Source organism: Sciurus carolinensis, chromosome 11 (assembly GCF_902686445.1).
Source record: "Sciurus carolinensis chromosome 11, mSciCar1.2, whole genome shotgun sequence".
Classification (NCBI taxonomy): domain Eukaryota; kingdom Metazoa; phylum Chordata; class Mammalia; order Rodentia; family Sciuridae; genus Sciurus; species Sciurus carolinensis.
The window spans coordinates 27,830,895-27,855,716 of record NC_062223.1 but is presented as its reverse complement, the minus strand read 5'-3'; the positions used below and the strand labels follow the sequence as shown (position 1 = coordinate 27,855,716).

The following is a 24,822-nucleotide window of genomic DNA, read 5'->3' as shown; positions in this document are numbered from 1 at the left end:
AATGAACTTAGACTCTAGATTCATATCATATAAAAATAATTCAAAATAGATTAAATATATAAATTTAAGTCCTGAAGTTAAATTCCAAGAGAAAAATCATATTGGAAAAGGTTTATGACTGTGAACTTGGCAGTAACTTACTGGATATGGAACCAAAATTGAACCAATGAAAATGAAATTAAACAAGTGCAACTATACCAAACTATAAACTTTCTTTAAGGCAAAGAGGAAGATCTTTAGAATAAAGCCAACTACAGAATAGGTGAAATTATTTGCAAGCCATATACAATAAAAGTGATTAATATTAAAATGTAAAAGGGATACTAAATTTCAATATCAAAACATAATAAAATATGAATTATCAGAGGCAAAGGAGTTGAACAGACTTTCTTCAAAGAAGAAAATGGTCATCAGGTATATAAGAAGATGTTCAGAATCACTAATCATCAGGGAAATGCAAATCTGAAAGATTTTGAACATAGACCAAAGAACACTATTCAATCAACGAACAGTAGAAGGTAGTCTATTATTTCAGAAATATTTTCTTTTTGATTATGAAAATATTTTGATGCTATTTGAATCCAGACAAAATTATAACATATTCCACTTGAGGAATTTCCTTTGGGCTTGATTAATAGTTCAATAAGTGAATATACACTATCTAAAATAGCCATTTTTTAATGTAGTCAAACCTGTATTTGTGGTTCCATAAGATAATTTTTCAGAGAATTTGAAGGATATTTTGTGAATTACCACCAAATATTTCAAACACAACTGTGTTATTCTGCACTAAACATTTTAGCTACTAAGCATCAAGTAGTACTAAATGTGTTAGTTCTTGCTATTGTAGTGTCAATTTCATATATTCATTAAAATTTATTTTATTGAGAGTTCTCTGTAGGAATTCAAGCCATCACTTCATGGCAAGGAAGAAAAAATATTGAATTTATGTTTGTTTAGGTAAGTAAGTGTGCCCCTCTAGGTGTGTGCTTTCCTCTTCCTGCAGAAGGAAGTCAGTTCAAAAATAATCATGAAACTATCAAAGGTGGTTAAGGAAATATTTGACATATTCAAGTATCCAGAGTCTTATAGTTTGATATAAGGAAAAAATATGTTTTTAGAATTTATATATTAGTTGCTTAACATAGATGTCATTTCAGGTTACTACTTATTTCATAATCTCTCTAGTTTTAATGGTTTAAAACATGTAAATACGTCAAGACTCATTTTGCTTTCATTCCTTGGAGTTTAGGGAGAAAAATCATATTGGAAAAGGTTTATGACTGTGAACTTGGCAGTAACTTACTGGATATGGCACCAAAATTGAACCAATTGTGTGATGAAGCCATAGTTTAATAGGAGCCAGAAAAAATGCTCACAAGTGTGTGCACTCTGAGAGGGATTTGGGATTGAATTGTGACAGGTGATTACTAGTTATTTAAGTTGCTGTATAGATGAATTAACCTAATGCTTCTTCTGATCCACTGCAGGGAAATTGTCCATTCCTGTAGTCAGTTCTGAATAAATGGTTAATGGGTATTATTGTTTTTCTTATTTTTGCAAATTTATGGTTTTATCACAAAGTCCAAGAAATTTGCATATTTCTTTCTCCTATTCATATTGGCTTTATAGAAGTAGATATCCACTAATTTTAGAATTTGATCCCACATTACGCAGTCTCTAAAAATATTAATATTTTCTCTTGATAACTCTGAATCTCTTAAATATGTGTTCATATTCTTACTCATATCCATTAAACATTTCTTTTGGCATCTAATATAAATGCCTGCCTCAAGAGATATTTAGCCAAAATATCTCTTTTGAAGAAAGCAAAAGTAAGCTCACTGCAATGTGTGAAATGGAATTCTGGTAATTTGCATATACATGAATTTACATATACATGAATTTGCATATACATGCACACATATTTTCAAATAATCACAAAATTCAGAGTTTTTATTCTCTAAAGAACATTGTGTGTATATAAATAAAGCAATGGCAAAGGAAGTAATCAAAACCCAAAAAGACATGTAACTGAGTTTATTCCTTGAAGAACACTTTGTAAAACCAAGCAATTTCAGCATATCCTGCAATTAAAATTCTTTGAAATATTCAATTTTTAGCATAATTTGTTCTTCAATATTTACTTCAATCTTGTAAAATAAATACTAAATTTTTCATTTTACTGGTGAGTGGATTATAATAAATCATTCTTTTTGTTGACAGAGTCAGAATGCTGATTTTGTTTCATTGCTGTGTCCCCTGATAAACTATCTCATGTGTTTGAATGTCAGAAGGAAATGTTTATCGTCACCCACTTTGGATTGTAGTGTGATTTAATATGAAAAGAGGCAATAGAATTTATTGTACATACAGTAGTTGATCTCATGGTTTACTGGCAGGGGTTCAGACACTATTTAAATACTCCTATCATATATCTGATTCTTTTGTAAAAACCACTAATATTGGATACCCTTCATGTCATTGTCTTCTGATCCACTGCAGGGAAATTGTACAACGAGATAATTACACACATGCACACACACTTTGCAAATATATATATAGATATAGATATAGATAGAGATAGATAGATATATGCATACTTCATGTTCCTTAATTCACAGTATTATTCAATCATTCATAGTTGTAGGGATTGTAATTTATGGTTATCTTCACATTTCTTCCATTAGATTTCATCACAAAGAGTATCACAGACATTACTCTATTATTATTGAATAGATTCACAGATAAATCTTGAACTATATATCATCTTTTGCTTTGTATTTCTAGCAATTTATCTTTGTACTATCCTCATGAATGTAGGGCTTATTATATTGGTCACTGGTGATTCCTGGCACCACAATCCAATGTACTATATTTTGAGTCTGTTATATTCAGTAGATGCCTGCTATGCCTCTGTTAGTATTTCAAATATATTAGTAAATTGTAGATCAAATGGGAAAGTAATTTTGTTCTGTGGTAGCACAACTCAGTCATTTCTTGCTGTTAATTTGGAATCACCAAATGCTTTCTGCTGTCTGCAAGGACTTCTGATTGCTCTGAACCCATCTATAATCTACTACTTCATTCAGTGAGAATGTCACCCATAGTCAATGCATCACTCAGCATTCTGTGTTGGTGGAACTCTGCATTCTATTCTACACAATGGGCAACGTTAGAATATTCTTGTGTTGATCCAATGAAATTAGATGTGCCTCTGTGGCAGGGACCATTTCCTCCATGCTCCTTGACAAGGTCTGAGCATGGGGAAGGGCTTGCCAAGGCCGCCATTCCAGGAAACTGCTGCTGTCATCTCTGCTAGGAATTGGATGTTTTCTTGTAATTATCATACTCATAATTACGCAACTGCAAATCACATTCCTTGGATTGTTGTGATAAGAATTTAACCTCAATAAGTCTGCGGAGCTTGAGGGAAGATGAGGAATGCTGTAAAAAATGTACTAATATCACACATAATAAGTCTGAAAGTACAGAGTTTGAGGAGTCCTCAAGAAAATTACAGTTATAGGAATTGCTTGCTCCTATGCTGACCACAACTGCCCCAGTTAATGCTTTACCAGTAAAATAGCCTGACAAATAGAGCAGAAGACTTGTTGTCCCCACAGTGCAAGGACCACCCTACTTAGCTTACAGAATTGGGGGATGTTTGTGGTATCCATTTAGAGGGAAACAAGTGAATAAGAATAAAGACCCACCTCCCACAGATCCACCTCTTCCCTATACAGGAGTGTACAATAAAAATGATGATGGATAGTTAATATTAATGGTAAATAGACAAATGTCCAATATTTGTCCTTCCTTCAAAGGCTTGGACGTCAAGGGCCACCCTGGAAATGTAGGACTAAAGAACAAAGAAACAGCATATGCAAACAACTAGAAAAATATTACCTTAAGATCAAATTCCCTCATTGCATGTTAACTGGTTATGGGTAGTTTATGCTGGCTTAAGTCTCACATATGTATTATAATAGGTAAAGGATAATCAATGACATAAAAAATAATAGGATAAATTTAGGCACTCACACTGATTATTTGGCCATATATAACCTAACTTACTCTTAACTGAGCTTGTTTAGGTAATAGAGTAGATCTTTAAGGTTAAATCAAAAACGAAATGAGCTAAAGATTAGTGCATGTTTTGCTTAGCAGTTTGGTAAAATTAACTTAAAACAAAATAGGGTCACTAGACTGACAATAGGTCTGACACCAAAGGGTAAACAAAGGCCAGTAGGATGAAAAGAGGAAAATATCTTTCACTGTAATTTGCTTATGTGAATAACTTTAAGTAAATATAGAAAGTTGACCCTAATGTACCCTCTCTGTGTTAGACATCTGCTGGAAAGTGTGGTTAATGACAAATATTGTGGTAATTTCTCTATAATTTGTATCTTGTTTAATCCTGCTTTACTTTTTTTACTATAAAAGAAGAGCTAAAATAAATCTGAGAAGCACTTGCTTCAAGTTGCTCCAGGGGTTGTGTTGTTCTGTTGTGCCAACTCCACCCATCCTTCAGGGAACCCACGAGTTGCTGGGGATAGTTCCTGGCACCTCCCATAACTGTCTTCTTCTACAAATTCCTTATTCTGCTACTGACATGAACCAGCTTCAACATGATACTTTGCTGGGTCTATTGAGATGACTCCTATAATAATCATCCTGATCTCTTATAATTTAATTCTGTCTTCTACTCTGAGGATACACTGTTATATGAGAAAGCAAGTCTTTCTACATGTGCTTCTCCCCTAATTAGAGTGTCCAATCTACATAGTATTCTTTTCTTCATTTATTTGAGATCATATTCCAGTTATGCTTTGAGACTTGACAGGATAACATTGATATTGTAAATGTTTGTGATCCCCATGTTGCAATTATTCATCTACAAATTAAAGAGATAAAATATAAAGGAAAAAATAGAAATTGCTTGCAAAGTATCAGTTTAAAAGTAAAGTATATTTTTCAGAATAAAGATAATATTAAAAAATTAAAGTAATGTTATGTGTGCCAATATCAGAAGGGTATGTTCAAAGGTTTGCTTTAATTGGTGACTGTAATTATTCTCTTGGAGTTTTTTAGTTTAAGGCAAAGTCATAATCATTCCTCTCCTTTGCTCCTTTTCCCCCCTTTGGGCACCAGGGTTGAACCCAGGGGTACTAAACCATTGAGCCACATTCCCAGAATTTCATACTTCGAGACATAGTCTCAATTGCTGAGGCTGGCTTTGAACTTACACTCCTCCTGTCTCAACTTCCCAAAGTGCTGGGATTAGAAGTGTGCACTACTATATAGTAGTGGCTCCTTTCCCCATTTACTTATATATTTTTATTTTTAGAGACTGCATTTTGATACAGTGTACATAAATGGGGTGCATCTTCTCATTTCTATGGTTATACATGATGTATATTCACAACATGTGTGTAATCATCCATAGGGTAATGATGTTTGTATCATTCCTCTATCTTTCCTTCTCCCATACGTTCCCCTTCCCTCATTTGCTCTACACAATTCACAGTTCCTCCACTCTTCTCTTAACCTGCCAACTCCTGCCCCATTACATATATCAGCATCCACTTATCAGAGAAAACATATGGCCTTTGGTTTTTAGGATTGACTTATTTCACTTAAATTCTCCAGCTCCATCCATTTACCTATGCCATAATTTTATTCTTCTTTATGACTGAATAATATTCCATTTTGTATTATATATCAGTTTCTTTACCCATTTATCTACTGAGGGGCATCTAGGTTGTTCCACAATCTAGTTATTGTGAATTGAGCTGCTGTAAACATTGATGTGACTGTGTCTGATTTTAAGTCCTTTGGGAATAAACCAAGGAGTGGGATAACTTGGTCAAATGGTGGGTCCATTCTAAGTTTTCTGAGGAATCTCCATACTGTTTTCCAGAGTGGTTGTACCAATTTGCAATCCCACCAGCAATGTATGGGTGTACCTTTTCCCCCACATTCTCACCAACACGTATTTTTGCTTTTATTCTTGATAATAATCATTCTAATTGAAGTCAGATGAAATCTTAGGGTGGTTTTAATTTGCATTTCTGTAATTACTGGAGATGTTGAACACTTTCTAATATATTTGCTGATTGCTTGTGTAACTTCTGTAAAGTGTCTGCCCAGATCCATAGCCCATTTGTTTATTGGATTATTTGTATTTTTGGTGGTAAGTTTTTTAAGTTCTTTATAAATTTTGGAGATTAGTGCTCTATTTGAACTGCAAGTGAAAAAGATTTTCTCCCACTCTATAAACTCTCGTTTCACATTATTGTGTGCTTCCTTTGCTGAGAAAAAGCTCAGCAATCCCCCCATTTTTGATTCTTGCTTTTGTTTCTTACATTCTGGGAGTCTTGTTGAGGAAGTCTGGTCCTAAGTCAACATGATGAAGATGTGGTCCTACTTTTCGTTATATTTGTTGCAGGGTCTCCAGTATAATTCCTAGGTTCTTGATGCATTTTGAATTGAGTTTTCTGCAGGGTGAGAGATAGGAGTTTAATTTCATTTTGCTGCATATGGATTTCCAGTTTCCAAACACCATTAGTCGAAGAGGCCATCTTTTCTCCATTGTATGTTTTTGGCACCTTTGTCCAGTATGAGATAACTGTATTTATGCGGGTTTGTCTCTGTGTCTTCTATTCTGTTCCATTGGCTTACCCACCTAATTTGGTGCCAATATCATGCCGTTTTTGTTACTATTGCTCTGTAGTATAGTTTATGTTCTGGGATTGTGATACCTCCTGCTTCACTCTTCCTGCCCAGGATTGCTTTGGCTATTCTGAGTCTCGTATTCTTCCAAATGAATTTTGTGACTTCTTTCTCTACTTCTATGAGGTACATCATTGGGACTTTAAATGGAATTGTATTGAATTCATGTAGCACTTTTGGTAGTGTGGTCATTTTGACAATATTAATTCTGTCTATCCAAGAACATGGGAGATCTTTCCATCTTCTATGGTTTTCTTTAATTTATTTATTGTGCTGTAGTATTCATTGTAGAGATTTTTCACCTGTTTTTTTTAGAGTGATTCCCATGTATTTTTTTTGAGACTATTATGAATGGAGTACTTGTGAATGCAGTTATTCTCAGTTACCTCTAAGAATTTTTATTATTTACCCCCGATGTCTTCTGCTATCCATTCATCATTTGATAGCATGCAGTTATTCTCATTTACCTCTAAGAATTTTTATTATTTACCCCCGATGTCTTCTGCTATCCATTCATCATTTGATAGCATATTATTCAGTTTCCAGTTGTTGAAGTAGTTTATAATTTTATTTTATCATTGATTTCTAATTTCCTTCCATTATGATCTGATAGAATACAAGGTAGCATCTCTATTTTTTTTGTATTTGCTAAGAGTTGCTCTGTGGCATAATATATGGTCTATTTTAGAGAAGGATCCATGTGCTGCTGAGAAGGAAGTGTATTCCCTCATTAATGGATGGAATATTCTATATATGTCTGTTAAGTCTAAATTATTGATGGTGTTATTAAGTTCTACGGTTTCTTTGTTCAGCTTGTGTTTGGAACATCTCTATTGTGTGGAGAAAGGTGTGTTAATGTCACCCAGTATTATTGTGTTGTACTCTGTTTTGTTCTCAGAATTGAGAAGAATTTGTTTGACATACATGGATGTACCATTGTTTGGAGCATAAATATTTATGATCATTATGTCTTGCTATTTATGGTGCCCTTAAGTGGTATGAAATGTCCTTCTTTATCCCTTCTGATTAACTTTGGCTTAACGTTTACTTTATCTGATATAAGGATGGATACCCCTGCTTTTTTATTGAGTCCCTATGCATGGTATGATTTTTTCCCATCCTTTCACTTTTAGTCTGCCGATGTCTTTTCTTATGAGGTGAGTCCCTTGAAGGCAGCATATTGTTGGGTCATTTTTTAAAAATCCAACCTGCCAGTCTATGTCTTTTGATTAACGAGTTCAGGCTATTAACATTCTGGTTATTATTGAGATATGATTTGTATTCCTGGATATTTTGGCTTATTTTTGGTTTTTAATTTCACTTGGTTTCTCATTTCATTGGCTTTTCCTTTAGGGTAGTTCCTCCTTCTTCTGACTTATGTTATTATTTTTTATTTTCTCCTCATATAATATTTTGCTGAGAATGTTCTGTAGTGAAGACTTTCTATTTGCAAATTCTTTTAACGACTGTGTCTTAAAATAGGAAAATGTTTGCATTCTTGAAATTTATTGTTAAAAAATTTTATGTGACTGGTATATATAAAATTTTATTAAGTTAATAAATAAAGGTTTACATGTCATTATAGTTAAATAAATAACAACCACAATACTTTTGGAAAAATATAAAAGTAGGACAACCATTCATCTAACAAAAAAAAATTATATATCCATGCACCTGCATTTGTATCATTGTCTGCTTCTTTATTTGTTGGATTTCTCAACCTTGGAATAATTTTATGATGTGCTTATTGAAATGGACTGAATGTGGTATACAGAAGGTTGGTTAGCAGCTTATCTGACTTCTACAAATTAGACTACAATAGCAATCCACCTCTCAATTGTGACAATGAAAGTATCTCTAAACTGGAAAAATACTCTTTGGTAAATCAAATCACCCAAGATAAGAGCAACTGTACTAGGTTTATATCTGATTTTTATATTTTTATTTGTGAAAAGTGTTTAATTTTAAATATTCTAAATTTGAAAGTTTGAATGTATCTTGATTATACTATCCTTATATAATATATGTTCCCCATGCAGTAAATCTATTTACTTTGCTACTATGTCTTTCCAGAATAGACTTTGGAGCACAACTCAATGGAAAAACACAACGTCACAGTGGTGCATGAATTCATTCTGAAGGGGATCATCTGACATCCTGAGCTGCAGGCTGCACTGTTTGGGCTCTTCCTCATCATCTACATGAGTACACTGGTGGGAAACTTGGGCATGGTCATCCTCACCAAGGTGGACCATAGCCTGCAAACACCCATGTATTTTTTCCTGAGACACCTGGCTCTCAATGACCTTGGTTATTCTACAGCTGTAGGCCCCAAAATGTTGGTCAATTTTGTGGTGGATCAAAATGCAATCTCCTATTATTTGTGTGCTACACAACTAGCTTTCTTTCTTTTGTTCATTTCTAGTGAGCTATTTATTCTTTCTGCAATGGCCTATGACTGCTACATGGCCATCTGTAACCCTCTCCTCTGCACTGTCAGCATGTCTCAGAGGACATGTTGGTTGTTGGTGGCAATGCCCTATCTCTACAGTACTTTTTTGTGTCTTCTAATCACTATAAAGATTTTTACTTTGCCCTTCTGTGGCTACAATGTCATCAGTCATTTCTACTGTGATAACAGTCTCCCCTTGTTATCTTTGCTCTGCTCAAACACACATGAAATTGAAGTGATAATTCTGATCTTGGCAGCTTTTGATTTGCTTTCCTCTCTTCTGATTATTCTGCTGTCCTACCTGCTCATCCTCATAGCCATTCTCAGGATGAAGTCAGCTGAGTGCAGGCACAAGGCTTTCTCCACCTGCGGATCCCACCTGACTGTTGTCACTGTGTTCTATGAGACTTTGATATTTATGCATGTGCAGCCCAAGTCCAGTCACTCCTTGGACACTGATAAAGTGGCTTCCATATTTTACACCCTTGTCATCCTCATGTTGAATCCCTTGATCTACAGTTTGAGGAACAAAGATGTAAAGCATGCTCTAGAGAGGACATTGAAAAAGAGATGGAATATTTTTTCCTTAAAAGTCGCATACAATTTGAGTCACACAATTCACACAAATACCTGCATTGTATTCTTTAAGAATGTGTAGAATGCAGAAAAGTGTTCAACATATATTTAAAGAATGATCTTCTTAGTAGTAGTCAAATATCTCGATATTATAAATATGTAAGTGAACAAAATGGCAAAATACATTGCTTTACTTGATGAAAGGAAGTGAATTGCAAACATGATAAAACAGTAAATGCTGGAGTAAAGTAATGTGTGTTTATAGTCTTCAGGTCCAAACAGCAGGTAGAACGGTATACAGTATGGGAATGAAAAATTATATAATTATATAGAAAAGGACTTGAGATTTTGTTATTATTGTAATTATTATCTTGTTTATTATTATTTTAATAAACTTTTAAGTATCCATGCGTGTTTGTGTTAGTTTCCTTTTCTGTGTATAAGAAAAACTTTTCATTTTAAGTTTTAAACACTTCAATGCCTGGTATCAAAATCAATATTTATTGTCATTTATTGCAAAATGTTTAACATACTATTTTCCTAGAATATTTAAAGTATATAATAAATTACTTTCAAATACATGTACAAGTTTTTACTAAAGATCTCCAGGGAATATTTAGTTTGAATAACTTAGATTTTCTATTGACTGAGAACTCCTCATTTTCCCCAATTTCTATTCCTTGAAACTGTTATCCTACTCGGATTCTATTTGAGAATTTTTGATACTTTTTTATATCACTTAATATGGTATTTCTCTTTTTGTACCTGGTTTTTTTGATTTGGTATCAATTCTTCAGGTATAGCCATGCTATATTGATTTATAGTGTCTTCAATGTTTTTTTAATAGTCTAGCACATCTATGTAACACATTCTATACATCCACCCATCATTGAATGGATACTTAGGTTGGTTCCAAACTCTGGTTAGTTTTAATTACATGGTAAAGAACTTGAGATTACTAGCAGATCTCTGAGATTCTCATACCAGTGCTTTTTGACAAAACCTTGAAACCGTTTATTTGCTCTTACACTATAATTGTCCCTGACAATTAGCAGATAACTTCCACGAATTTCATTCAGGTCTTAAATGCTTTGAGGATAATCTGCAAGGTGCTTGGCATCTCCTCAGGGATAGTCTCAAATGCGAAAAAACGTTCATAAATTTTCCTCACAAATGCAATGTTAAGAATCACATGGGAGAATCAAGAGAAAGCATTCATTGCAGGTAACAAACACAGATTTCACATGGTGCCATATGCTACCTGTACCTACAGAAATAATTCCATTTGCTCTGACTTTGCTATTGAATGTAAGAGAACAGATCTTATTCAGTCAGTTCTGTGCTTTCTACAGCTCAAGGGATGCCAGGTTTTTTAATGGTAGAATTTGAAACTGTAGTGACTCAGTCTTTCATTCTGATTATCTTCCAAACATTTGGTTATTTAGTGACTAGGCTCTTTTGTAATCCTTTTAAAATATTTTAAATTTTATGGACTCATTCCTCTTCTCTTGATGAAGAAATGGTGGTCCACTTTGCACTGATATGTGAAAGGTGTAGATTAGGAGAACTTTTAAGTTTCCAGTTTTATAGTGATGGTAAATGTTCCTTTTGCAGTGGAATCTGAAAAAAAAAATTTCTCAGAGAAATGCAGAAAAAAATAAAATAGTGATATTTAATAGGTTGTCAACTATTAAACACAAGTTTCATTACTCCATTGAAGTTAGGTAAAGGAAAAAATAATTTTCTAAACTTATGAAAAATTTGTTACTAACCGTGTGCAATTTGCAAGTGTGCATGATTAGAAATTAAAGCAAACCATAACGACAAGAAATAAGTTTTACATTGTTTTTTATTGTACTTAGGGTATTTCTTGAATGTTGTACTCTGATATTCTTTAACATATTTCTGATTAAGGAAAGGTGTGAGCTGGGGCAAGGTTGATTATCAGTTAGCCACAAACATGCAAACAGAATTTTCAATTGATTAAATGTCAATTACATGTAATCAGCTTTATATTTAATGTTCTAAAATTTCATAATCCTGTTTCCTCATAGCTCAGTTGCTCACTTACATACTGTACTCATTACATTTTTGCTATAAATTGTCATTTCAAAATTTTTAATGTGTAAAAAAACAACTATGCTCATTTTGCATCAGGGATAATTCCCTTAAATGCCATATATGTACTTCTATGCTATACTTTTCAATCCTCAGGCTATTATACATATTCTGATACATTTCCTTTACTATGCACATTTTTTCTGTATTACTGGTTATATCATATTAGGAAGATGTTTAATGATCATAGTACACAAAAAGATTTCGAATCACAAGTAGGAATCTGTATATATCAGCTTCACTGTATTTTATCTTGTCTCTATGGCATTGTGTCAGGTAGTTGTTTTATACAATGTAGAACTTTACATTTATTTTTAAATGTTTCAGTTTATTTATCCTATCAATTTATCCCCCCAAATTTAATGAATCTTCATTCTGTAAAGCCAATGTCACTGACCTTTTTTTCTCCCAGTTCACTCATATTTCCTTTTATACTTCCCCAATTTCTCCCACATAGTATACATTAGCTTTGTTACATAGAAATAAGCCTATCTCAATTATAATGGCAATGCACCATGAGGAAATTTAATATTCTAAGTTCATTTATATCAAGGTAACTTATAGTAAAATGTCATTGAAGTACTTATGAAAGATAGAAGGCTGGAAATCCAAACCACAGCACAGTGTGCAGTTTCAGTCCTTGAGTATATTTGAGGAGGAGGAGTGAATGGTGGTTGGTATCCATTCTACTTGACCTGTCCCTCACCTATTCATCCCTTTAGCCCTGACAAAGAGACGAAGTCCACAAATGTGCTCGCCTGCATATGTAACACAAACCTCTTTCAGGTAAGTTGCTGTCAGTACACACACACACACACACACACACACACACAAATATATGTGTTTGTATATATATATAAAGAAATAAAAACAAAATTACATGTTTTCATTTTATATTTTTATAGTGCATTATAGTTATACTTAACAGTGTGATATTAATTTTGATATAATTATACTGCAAGGATAATAATGTGCTTCCTTTTATTCCTCAGTATTTTCTCTTTCCCTCCTCTTTTTCCTCTCCCATGCACCTCTTCTACTCTACTGTTCTTCCTCATATTTTTTTAAATTGGTGCTTTAGATACGCATAAAGTTTAATTCACTGTGGTGTACGCATGTATGTGCATAGAATAACTTGGTCAATTTCATTCCACATTTCGTCTTTTCCCATCCTTCCTCCCTCTCCTTGGATCCCCTTCCTCTGCTCCACTGATCTCCCTTTTTCAAAGGATTCCCCCTCAACCTTTTATATTTCCTGATTTCTAACTACTGTAGAAGAGAAAAAAACATTTGACCTTTGATGTTCTGAGTCTGGTTTATTTCCCTTAACATGATATTCTCCAGTTCTTTCTGTTTACCAGCAAGTTATAAAACTTCATTCTCTTTGTAATTAAACAGAACACCATTGTGCACATAAACCATGATTCTGTAAGCATCATCTGTTGATGGGCATTTGGATGGTTCCACAACTTGGCTACTGTGAATTGCACTAATATAAACTGTTATGCCTGTCTCAACAGAGTATGATGGTTACAGTGTCTTTGTACATGATATAGAGAAATATTTTCAGGAAGCATGGAGACATGGAATAGCTAAATCATAATTCATCTCAATAAAACTTGAAGAAAATTTGGTTCTGTATATGATAATAGTTTTTTAAAATTATTTGCCTAAAGTAGTCTGAACAAACACTAAATGAGTATATCACATAGATACACATTAAGAGGCATTTCTTCTGATTCTACAGACAATTTCTAATGTGATCTGTTGTAGTTTTCCATTCATATACCTATCTACAGTGTTCAGAATTTGAGCTCTATCACCTATAAGGAGATAGATTTAATAGGACTATTAATGGAACCATTGAGCTATAATGATTTTGGAAATTAATAAATAGAAATATTTATGATGCAATTGATATGTCACAATGTCATTTTATTAAATGTAGCTAGTAGATATCAACATGTTATTGTGATTATATAAGTGACAAATAAACATAATAGTAAAATAATTAGTTATCAAACACCAAAAGTTGAAGAAATGTTTAATTCTTCTTAGTTTTTATTTATATGCCCATATCATCATCACTATCCTTATATCTTCTTATTACTCTTATCAGTGTATATCAACCTTGGAACACTTTTATTGATATGGCTAATACATTTGGATGGATATTAGCTGTAAGGAAGTTTAGCAGCTTACCAGTACTGGAACCCTTAGATGCCAGTAGCAGTACACTTCCCAATTGTGCCAATCAAGGTACTTAGAGAATGTTGAAAAATGTTCTTTGGTAAGTGAAAACACACCAGTTGAGAAAAACTGTCCTGTCACTACCTCTCTCTATTTCTATATATTTTCCTTGCAATAATGCATATTATTTTTTGAATATTATAAATTTGAATGTTTACATACACATTATTTACATTTTAAATAATAAATGTTCCCATAATGAAAATAATTGAAATGTATTTATTTAACTATTGTGTCTTTCTAGAAAGGACTTTCCTAAAACACTAGATGAAGAAACACAACCTCACAGCTGTGCATGAGTTCATTCTGAAAGGCATCACATCACGCCCTGAGCTGCAGGCTCCACTGTTTGGGCTCTTCCTCATCATCTACATGAGCCCACTGGTGGGAAACTTGGGCATGGTCCATCCTCACCATGGTGGACCACAGCCTGCAAACACCCTGACTCTCAGTGACCTTGGTTATTCTACAGCTGTGGGTCCCAAAATGTTGGTCAATTTTGTGGTGGATCAAAATACAATCTCCTATTATTTGTGTGCTACTCAGTTAGCTTTCTTTTGTGTGTTCATTACTTCTGAACTTTATATTTTGTCGGTGATGGCCTACGACTGCTATGTGGCCATCTGTAACCCTCTCCTCTACACTGTCATCATGTCTCAGAGGGCCTGTCAGTTCTTGGTGGCAATTTCCTATCTGTATGGAATCTTCTGGTCTCTTCTAGTCACCATAAAGATTTTTACTTTACCCTTCTGTGGCTACAATGTCATCAGTCATTTCTATTGTGACAGTCTCTCCTTGTTATCTTTGCTCTGCTCAAACACACATGAAATTGAAGTGATAATTTTGATCTTAGCAGTTTTCAATTTGCTTTCCTCTCTTCTGATCATCCTTGTGTCCTACATGCTCATCCTCATAGCCATTCTCAGGATGAAGTCTGCTGAGGGCAGGCACAAGGCTTTCTCCACCCGTGGATCCCACCTAATGGTGCTCATAGTGTTCTATGGGACTTTGTTATATATGTATGTACAGCCCAAGTCCAGTCATTCCTTAGACATTGATAAAGTGGCTTCCATATTTTACACCCTGGTCATTCCCATGTTGAATCCCTTGATCTACAGCTTGAGGAACAAAGATGTAAAGTATGCCCTACTAAGCACATGGAAAAAATTAAGCAATATCTTTACTTAGAGATATATAAAATATGAGTCATTTAAATCAGATTTTTACATCAACGTGGTCTCTTTTCTTCCAGGATGTATAACAGGCAAAAAAATTGACTCTCTATAAATGATCAGATACTGGCCTTTTTGTACTAATCAAATTTTTAAATGCTTTAATGCACATGTAATCAAAATGAGAGGCAAAATAATTTCTACCCTTCAGTGTGAGATATGAATTATATACATAATAAATGATTAAATTTTAGGCTGCTTAGACTATTCATGTGGGGAGCAGAGTCCCATGCTCTATTGGAGAATGACCATTGTGTGCAGAAGCAAATTTCCAATGTTTTTGTTATCTTCCTAAGCATTGCAATAAACTTTCCACTGTCCATGTTTGTGTTTGTGCATGTATTTATGTTTTTACATGAGCACCCTCATTCCATTTTCGTCTTTATGTTCTTGTGGCTTGTGTTAAACTCTATCTTGACTGTGGTAACAGGCTTAGTGTAATCTGACCATTTGAAGAAAACAGTCATTTGAATATCCTAACCTGTTGCTTTTCCATGTGGGGATCTTAGGTTCCTTCTTTTCTCTCATCAGTACCTTGACCTTATAAGAGCTCAAAAGAGTCTATTATCTCAACATCATCAGCTCTGCAGTGACTCAGAGCTTCAGTGCAGCATCTCATTTTGTCTTAGTATGTACATATAAGCAAGTGAATGCACCAGTTAAGATTGATGTCTCAGATTCAACCAAAGACACGTCCACGGCTTATTCATTAATTTATTATCCTTACTGTCTGATCTGAATTCCTTTCTTCCTGTTTGGTTTCATGGAGAGTCACTATTCCTTAACCCACTAAATGCAAGAAATTATTTTTTTATAATGTTTCAGTCTTTTTTATTTTTAATTGTATTTATTTTTATTTTTACAGACTGCATTTTGATTCATTGTACACAAATGGGGTACAACATTTTGTTTCTATGGTTTACACAATGTAGTTTCATACTATTCATGTAATTGTACGTGTACTTAGGGTAATAATATCTGTCTCAGTCCACTATCTATCCTACCCCTGCCCCCTCGGTCTATTTCTTAATATTATTTTGGCATGGTATGCTTGTCCTATGATGAAGTATGTTTTTTGTTCCTCTATTTTCAGTATTCTGAGTTTGTGTAACCAGAGATCAGACCTTGATTTATGCTATTGCTATATTTCTATTTGGAGTGTAGTATGTGTTATAATGTATGTTCTTATCGTGTTTTTTGTACATCATCCATGAGCTTCTCTAAAATTCTCCGTGCTTCTTTCATTGTTTGTTGTTCTGTTGTTTTGAACTTATTGCATTTCATTTATATCATGAAAGTTTAGATGTGATTTTTTAATACATCACAATACAATAGAACCACTGGAAAATAATTTACTAGAATAATAAAGGCAGATGCATGCTGTCATGTAAAGAAAAAAAATGCTAAACAGTTCTTGCAGTTGGTTCTTTTGAAGACAAAAATTTCATACCTAATTTTATCTATTTGTAAGATATATACATACAAGTATATATATATATATATATATATATATATATATACACACTCAATTGTAACTTCTTGAGATTGTATAGTAAGCAGGGATAAAGTGAATGTTAACAGTATATTTTAGATTATACATGTCTTTAAATAATAAATTTTCTGTGATTTCATATATTCACATAATGAATTTCCATGAAAATCATAACTTTTATAACACAGGTAAAAGTTTCTAATATTCACAGACAAATATCTGAATAAACATAACCCATATCCACTTCCAAAAAAAATCTTAGACTTTTATAATCTCTCAAACTATAAAAGAAAGAACATTAAAAAACATACTGACACTATTTGAGAACATATTTCATTCATTGAGAAAGTTACTCCAGTTTTTCACTGTTGTATACATGTATTAGTCATTTCATGAAGCTTTACACTTCCCATAGAAAATAAGTATTTAAAAAAAACAAAATTTAGGATACGATTTTACATTTTGCTAAAATATTTCAAGTCAATATAATGTCATGTTTTGTACAATAATAAATCAGAAATATCTGCACAATAGTGCAGTAAGACTTTCAGAATAATTTTGGGTATACTCAGAATGTTTCCAAAAAAACCTGTTTCATTACTATTAGAAGAAGGTGTTATAATTTTTCAATTCCACAGACTCCAAGAAACATTTAAAACATTCTTGATGAAGAGAATATCAAAATTGAAAACTTCATTAAATATAACTAAAATACACTGCAAAAACTCTCCATGTCCACCCCAATTTTGATTCAGCTGGCCTGAATGGTTGTTTATGCTAAACATTTAAGGGAAAAATAGATAGCAATTCTCCAGAAACACTTTTAGAAATCTGAAAGATGTTATGTGTTCTGAGTTTCTGAAAAGCACTCGCCTGATGTTAAAGACTGTAAAAGGCCTTGTATATGTGAAAATTTTAAAGAAAATGATATCTGATAAGGCCAGCAATGTGTACTGACAGTAACATACCAGGAGAGAATTAAGAAACTTAAGTTTGCTTTAACATTTAAAGTTAAATGGCATTAACCATATTAAGAAACTAAATAGACATCTGTATGACATCTCAATAAACACACAAAAAATGGTTAAGTTCTGAAATGCATTAATAACAATAAATTTCTCAAAGCAATATTAAAATAGAAATTTCTAAGACTGATAATATTATCCTTTTTCCTTCTCTCCTTCTTTTTTATTTAAAATTTTATTATATTGCATGGCTCATTCTTCCTTGAGGAGTACCTTGTATTCTTTAATTTTGGTAGAAAAATCTTCTCAGAAAACAGAATTCAATCAAAGATTATTTTCCTAAATTGATATTTATGTTTAAATAATCTTTTAAAAACACATCTTCAAGAGTATCTCTTTTCATCATATATTCTTATTGCAATTTCTCTGCTTTTGATTGGAAGACTCTCTACACTATTATTCACATGGTTCCTTCTTTAAAGGTCAAAAAGTTAAATTGGTTACTGACACAGATTATATGTATATATTCTCTTCATACAAATGGACTTTGTGTGTATGTGTGTGTCTAATTGTGTATGAATCAGCACAGAAAAGATCCTTAAACAAAACCAAAAATCAAAAAGATTGATACATTTATTTATTAAGCTTTCTAATATTTATAGAATGGAAATAACCACAAATACAAAAAAAAACATGCCACAGTTGGAGAAAATAGATACAATTGTGCAAATATACAAGTAATACGTGAAAAAAAACTATAGAAAAGTGGACAATGGATATATAGAGAAAAATTATAAAATTAGAAATATTATGATTTATGTTTATACTTCAATAATAATCTGAAAAAGTAAATATAAATATATATGAAACACAATCTTGTAAAATGGAAAAAGTGTTAAGTTATAGGGCTATCAGGTCATGATGGAAATGTGGAATAAAAGAAACACCCCTACTGTTCTAGTGGGAGTACAAAATTTTTAGCCATTTTTTGAAAAGAATTTGCAACTAATAAGGTAGAACATCCTGAAAAATCAAGGGACATTTTTTATCTACATAGAATTACATGGATTAGTTCAACCTCATTTATCAGAGTGAACAAAACATTTTTCAGAATAGGACCATCAAGTTCTTAAACGTTAATTTCAATGATTTGCAGATCTATACCATATATTTTTAAGGAGTACATCAATTTAATGTCCACTTTCAAATGAATGACAAATTAGAAATAGGATTTGCCTCTGGTAAAGAAGAATCACAATTAAGGGATCATAATTAAGAGGGACATAAAAAATGTACAAAGCTTCAATTTTATAAAATATAAGTTTTATTATAAAAATGTATCAAGTTGAGCGCAGTGGCACATGCCAGCAATCCCATTAGCTCAGGAGACTGAGGCAGGAGGACTGAGGGTATGCAGAAAGACTTCCCAACTTAGTGAGACCCTAAGGAACTCAGGGAGACAATGTCTCTAAAAAATTAAAAAAGGACTGGGGATGTGGGTCAGTGGTTAAGTGCCCCTGGATTCAATCTCTGATAGCCCCCTCAAAAAAATAATTTTTACCTGATGGAAAATTTGATACTTACCACTTTAGTTTTTAATTTTCTTGATTACAAACTAAGTCAAACTAAAATATTTTAAAGAAAGCTTTCCATTGTTTCTTGTTGGATTTATTGAATAATGAATGTATCATACAAATGATGTAGTTTGATACACTTTAGGATTCATCTACTGTTAGAAGGTACATCTGTGGAGCAGAGTAGGACTGAGGTAACAACAGCAAATTCAATAATATTTTATGTTTCTTAAAGGTGCAATATGTGTAATCAGTTTTATAATTAATGTTATAAATTGCAGAATATGGTTTCCTTATAATTTACTTACATTCTCTTGTCACTGCAACTTAAACTTTAAACTGTACCATTTTCATTTATTCTTCTCCTTATTTAGAAATCTTTGCTGCTCACAATATTTTATACCCATAATTATTATCAAAACTTCCATGCTCTGCCCCTGTTTTTGTGCTATACTATTCAATTCCTTGGTTATTAGAGATATTTGGATATGTTTCTTTGTTCTACATGTGTTTTTCTGCATTATGGAATAAATAATTAACAGCAGGAGGAATTTCTCATGGACACGATGCACAGATGATTTCAGATCACATCCAGGAATGCAGGACTATGCCATCATTGTTGACTTTATTCTTCTCTATGATATTGTCCAGCATCAAAAAAGTTTTGTATGATGCAGAGTTTTATAAAATTTATTGTAAAAGTATTTCAACCTCTATTTCCTCCATATAATATATAAACTTTTGAGAATTTGTTGTATGAAACCAATGGCATTGAATGCTCTTTTTCCTAATTTGCTCTGATTTCTTCATATTTCTCTAGACTATTGCATATAATATATATCGGATTTGTTCCCTATAAATAAAGGTATTTCAATTATAATGACAATGTCCCAGGGAAAGGCTAACATTTTAAATGAACTTAAGTCAAAGAAACTTACACTAAAATATTACTGAAGTACTTGCAACACTTAGAAGATGAGTAATCCAAAACTGAAGTTCCATTTGTCCCATTGCATCAAGTGTGACCTTGAGAGAAGACAGGACACAGAATTGGAATAGCTTGCATGTCTTCATCTTTCTCCACCTCTTCCTCAGGCATTCATCATTTTAGCCCTGATCAAGTGAGGTCTGTGTACTAAAGAATGTTTGTTCACATGTACATAAAAATGTTCCTCCTTCAGGTACTTGTAACCATCTAAAAAATAAAAATAAAACCAAAAACCATATATACATGGTCTTTGAGAGCCATTTACAGATAGCTTGGGCAAATTGAATCAGTAAATCATCATTCATTCTTTCCAACATAAGGACATTTTGGTTTTGTATATGAGAATAGAGTTTCTGTTAAATTATTTGCACAAAGTAAACTATAAATACTATGATAATGTGGAACATAATCAATATTTTCATATGTACATATTTATTCTGATTGTGTTTTCATACAAAGACAATTTCCAAAGTGATTTGTTACAGCTCTCCACTCATACATCTACCAAGTTTATACATCATGTATCCACAGTTTCATCACTATCACCTTTGTAAATATGGTATTTATACGATTGTATCCTACAGTAGGAAAATGTTTGCATTCTTGAAATTTATTGTTAAAAAATTTTATGTGACTGGTATATATAAAATTTTATTAAGTTAATAAATAAAGGTTTACATGTCATTATAGTTAAATAAATAACAACCACAATACTTTTGGAAAAATATAAAAGTAGGACAACCACTCATCTAACAAAAAAATTTTTATATATCCATGTACCTGCATTTGTATCTTTGTCTGCTTCTTTATTTGTTGGATTTCTTAACCTTGGAACAATTTTATGATGTGCTTATTGAAATGGACAGAATGTGGTATACAGAAGGTTGGTTAGCAACTTATCTGACTTCTACAAATTAGATTACAACAGCAATCCACCTCTCAATTGTGACAATGAAAGTATCTCTAAACTGGAAAAATACTCTTTGGTAAATCAAATCACCCAAGATAAGAGCAACTATACTAGGTTTATCTCTCATTTTTATATTTTTATTTGTGAAAAGTATTTAATTTTAAATATTGTAAATTTGAAAGTTTGAATGTATCTTGTTTATACTATCCTTGTATAATATATGTTCCCCATGCAGTAAATCTATTTACTTTGCTACTATGTCTTTCCAGAATAGACTTTGGAGCACAACTCAATGGAAAAACACAACGTCACAGTGGTGCATGAATTCATTCTGAAGGGGATCATCTGACATCCTGAGCTGCAGGCTGCACTGTTTGGGCTCTTCCTCATCATCTACATGAGCACACTGGTGGGAAACTTGGGCATGGTCATCCTCACCAAGGTGGACCATAGCCTGCAAACACCCATGTACTTTTTCCTGAGACACCTGGCTCTCAATGACCTTGGTTATTCTACAGCTGTAGGCCCCAAAATGTTGGTCAATTTTGTGGTGGATCAAAATGCAATCTCCTATTATTTGTGTGCTACACAACTAGCTTTCTTTCTTTTGTTCATTTCTTGTGAACTTTTTATTCTCTCTGCAATGGCCTATGACTGCTACATGGCCATCTGTAACCCTCTCCTCTACACTGTCATCATGTCTCAGAGGGCATGTTGGTTGTTGGTGGCAATGCCCTATCTCTACAGTACTTTTTTGTGTCTTCTATCGCTATAAAGATTTTTACTTTGCCCTTCTGTGCCTACAATGTCATCAGTCATTTCTACTGAGATAACAGTCTCCCCTTGCTATCTTTGCTCTGCTCGAACACACATGAAATTGAAGTGATTAATTCTGATCTTGCCAGCTTTTGATTTGCTTTTCTCTCTTTTGATTATCCTGATGTCCTACCTGCTCATCCTCATAACCATTCTCAGGGTGACATCTGTTGAGGGCAGGCACAAGGCTTTCTCTACCTGTGGATCCCACCTGACTGTGGTCACTGTGTTCTATGGGACTTTGATATTTATGCATGTGCAGCCCAAGTCCAGTCACTCCTTGGACACTGATAAAGTGGCTTCCATATTTTACACCCTTGTCATCCTCATGTTGAATCCCTTGATCTACAGTTTGAGGAACAAAGATGTAAAGCACGCTCTAGAGAGGACATGGAAAAAGAGATGGAATGCTTTTCCTTAAAATTTGCATACAATTTGAGCCATAGAAACCACAGAAAAACCTGCATTATTTTCCTCCAGAATGTATAGAATGCAGAATGGTGCTCAACATATATTTAAAGATTGGTCTTCTTAGCACTAGTCAAATATCTCAATATTATAAATATGTAAGTGAACAACAAAAAGACAAAATATGTTGCTTTACTTATGTCAAGAAATCAATTATAATGTAAACAATATATCAGTAAATGTTATAGTAAATTAATGTATGTTTAAAGTCTTCAGATTCAAATTGCAGGTAGAATGGTATGCAGTATGGGAATGAAAAGTTATATACATATATATATGGAAAATTACTTGAGATTTTTTATTGTTGTTATTGTCTGGTGTATTATAATAATCTTTTCAGTGTCCACATGTGTGTGTGTTAGTTTCTTTTGTGTGTGTGTGTGTGTAACAAAACTCTTCATTTTAAGCTTTAAATATTTCAGTAAGTGGTATCAAAATCAACATTTATTTTAATTTATTGCAAAATGTTTAACATAATATCTATTTTCCTAAAATATTTCAAATATATAATACAGCACTTTAAAATATATGCAGAATTTTTTACAAGAGATCTCCAGGGCATATTTGGTTTGAATAATTGAGATTTTCTATTGATTGTGAACTCCTTGTTTTTCCCAATTTGTATTCCTTGTAATTATTATGCTACTTTCTGATTCTACTTGAGTATTTTATTAAGATCCTTAATGCAGTATCTCTCCTTTTGTACCTGGTTTATTTGATGTAGTATCATATCTTCAGGTATAGCTATGCTATATTGATTTAAAGTGTCTTCAGTGTCTTATTAATAGTCTAGTGCATCTATGTATCATATTGTACATATTCATTTATCACTGAATGGATAGATTGGTACCACACCCTGGCTAATTTTAATTACATTGTTATGAACTTGAGATTACTAGCAGATCTCTGAGATTCTCATATGAGCGCATTTTGACAAAATCTTGAAGCTGTTTATTTACTCTTATATTCTGTTAATAAATAAATAAAGCCACAGTTGAATATAAATTGTCCCTGACAATTAGCAGATAACTTCCACAAATTTCATTCAGATCTCAAATGCTTTGAGGATAATCTGCTAGGTGCTTGGCATCTCCTCAGGGACAGTCTCAAATATAAAAACACATTCATAAATTTTCCTCCTAAATGCAATGTTAAGAATCACATGGGAGAATCAAGAGAAAGCATTCATTGCAGGTAACAAACACAGAAGGTCTCACATGGTGCCATATGCTACCTGTACCTACAGAAATAATCCCATTTGCTCTGACTTTGCCATTGAATGTAAGAGAACAGAGCTTATTCAGTCAGTTCTGTGCTTTCTACAGCTCCCTAAAAGTTGAGCAGCTGTAAGCACTAAGCTATAAGTTATAAGCACTCTCCTAATCTCTGCAGGCTAATTTTTAAATATTTTCAAATGGGTAGAGAAGGTAAGCATCTTTGAAACACACACTTTGTGTGTGTGTGTTTTAGAAAATATTTAATTTCACATACATATATAATTTTATATATGAAGTCAGCCAAAAGTGGGAGGAGGTGAAGTATTAAGAGATGCCAGTTTCTTTAATAGTAGAATTTGAAACTGTAATGACTCAGTCTATCATTTTGATAATCTTCTGAACATTTGGTTATTTAGTGACTAGGCTCTTTTTGTAATCCTTTTAAAATAATTTAAATTATATGGATTATGAATATATATGTATATATATACATATATTATATATATATGATCATTCCTCCTCTCTTGATGAAGAAGAGGTAGTTCCACTTCACACTGATGAATGTGAAAGGTGAAGATTAGGAGAACTTTCAGTTTCCAGTTTTATAGTGATGGTAACTGTCTCTTTTGCAGTGGAATCTGAAAAGTATTTCTCAGAGAGACACACACACACACAAAAGAAATACCAGTATTTAATAGATTTTCAAATATGAAATAGAAATTTGATTCTCTTCATTGAAGCTAGTTAAAGGAAAAATTATGTTACTATGTGCACCTTATTTGTAGTTTTTCATGATTAGAAATTAAATGAAACCATAACAACAGAAACAATAAACTTTACATTGTTTCTTATTGTATATAGGGAATTTCTTGAATGTTGTACTCTGATATTCTTTAACATAATTGTAATTAAAGAAAGGTGTGAGCTTTGGGCACGACTGATTATCAGATAGCCACAACCATGCAGGCAGAATTTTAAATTGATTAAATGTCAATTACATGTAATCTGCTATATACTTAATGCTCTAAA

The 24,822-nt window shown here is 32.9% G+C and overlaps 3 pseudogenes; all 3 read left to right on the top strand.

Annotated features, from left to right (window-relative positions):
* Positions 1–8,831: 8,831 nt before the first annotated feature.
* Positions 8,832–9,845, top strand: LOC124959334 (olfactory receptor 8K3-like; annotated as a pseudogene).
* Positions 9,846–14,398: 4,553 nt separating this feature from the next.
* On the top strand, positions 14,399–15,319 carry LOC124959333 (olfactory receptor 8K3-like; annotated as a pseudogene).
* A 6,265-nt stretch (positions 15,320–21,584) lies between these two features.
* On the top strand, positions 21,585–22,529 carry LOC124959332 (olfactory receptor 8K3-like; annotated as a pseudogene).
* Positions 22,530–24,822: the final 2,293 nt, after the last annotated feature.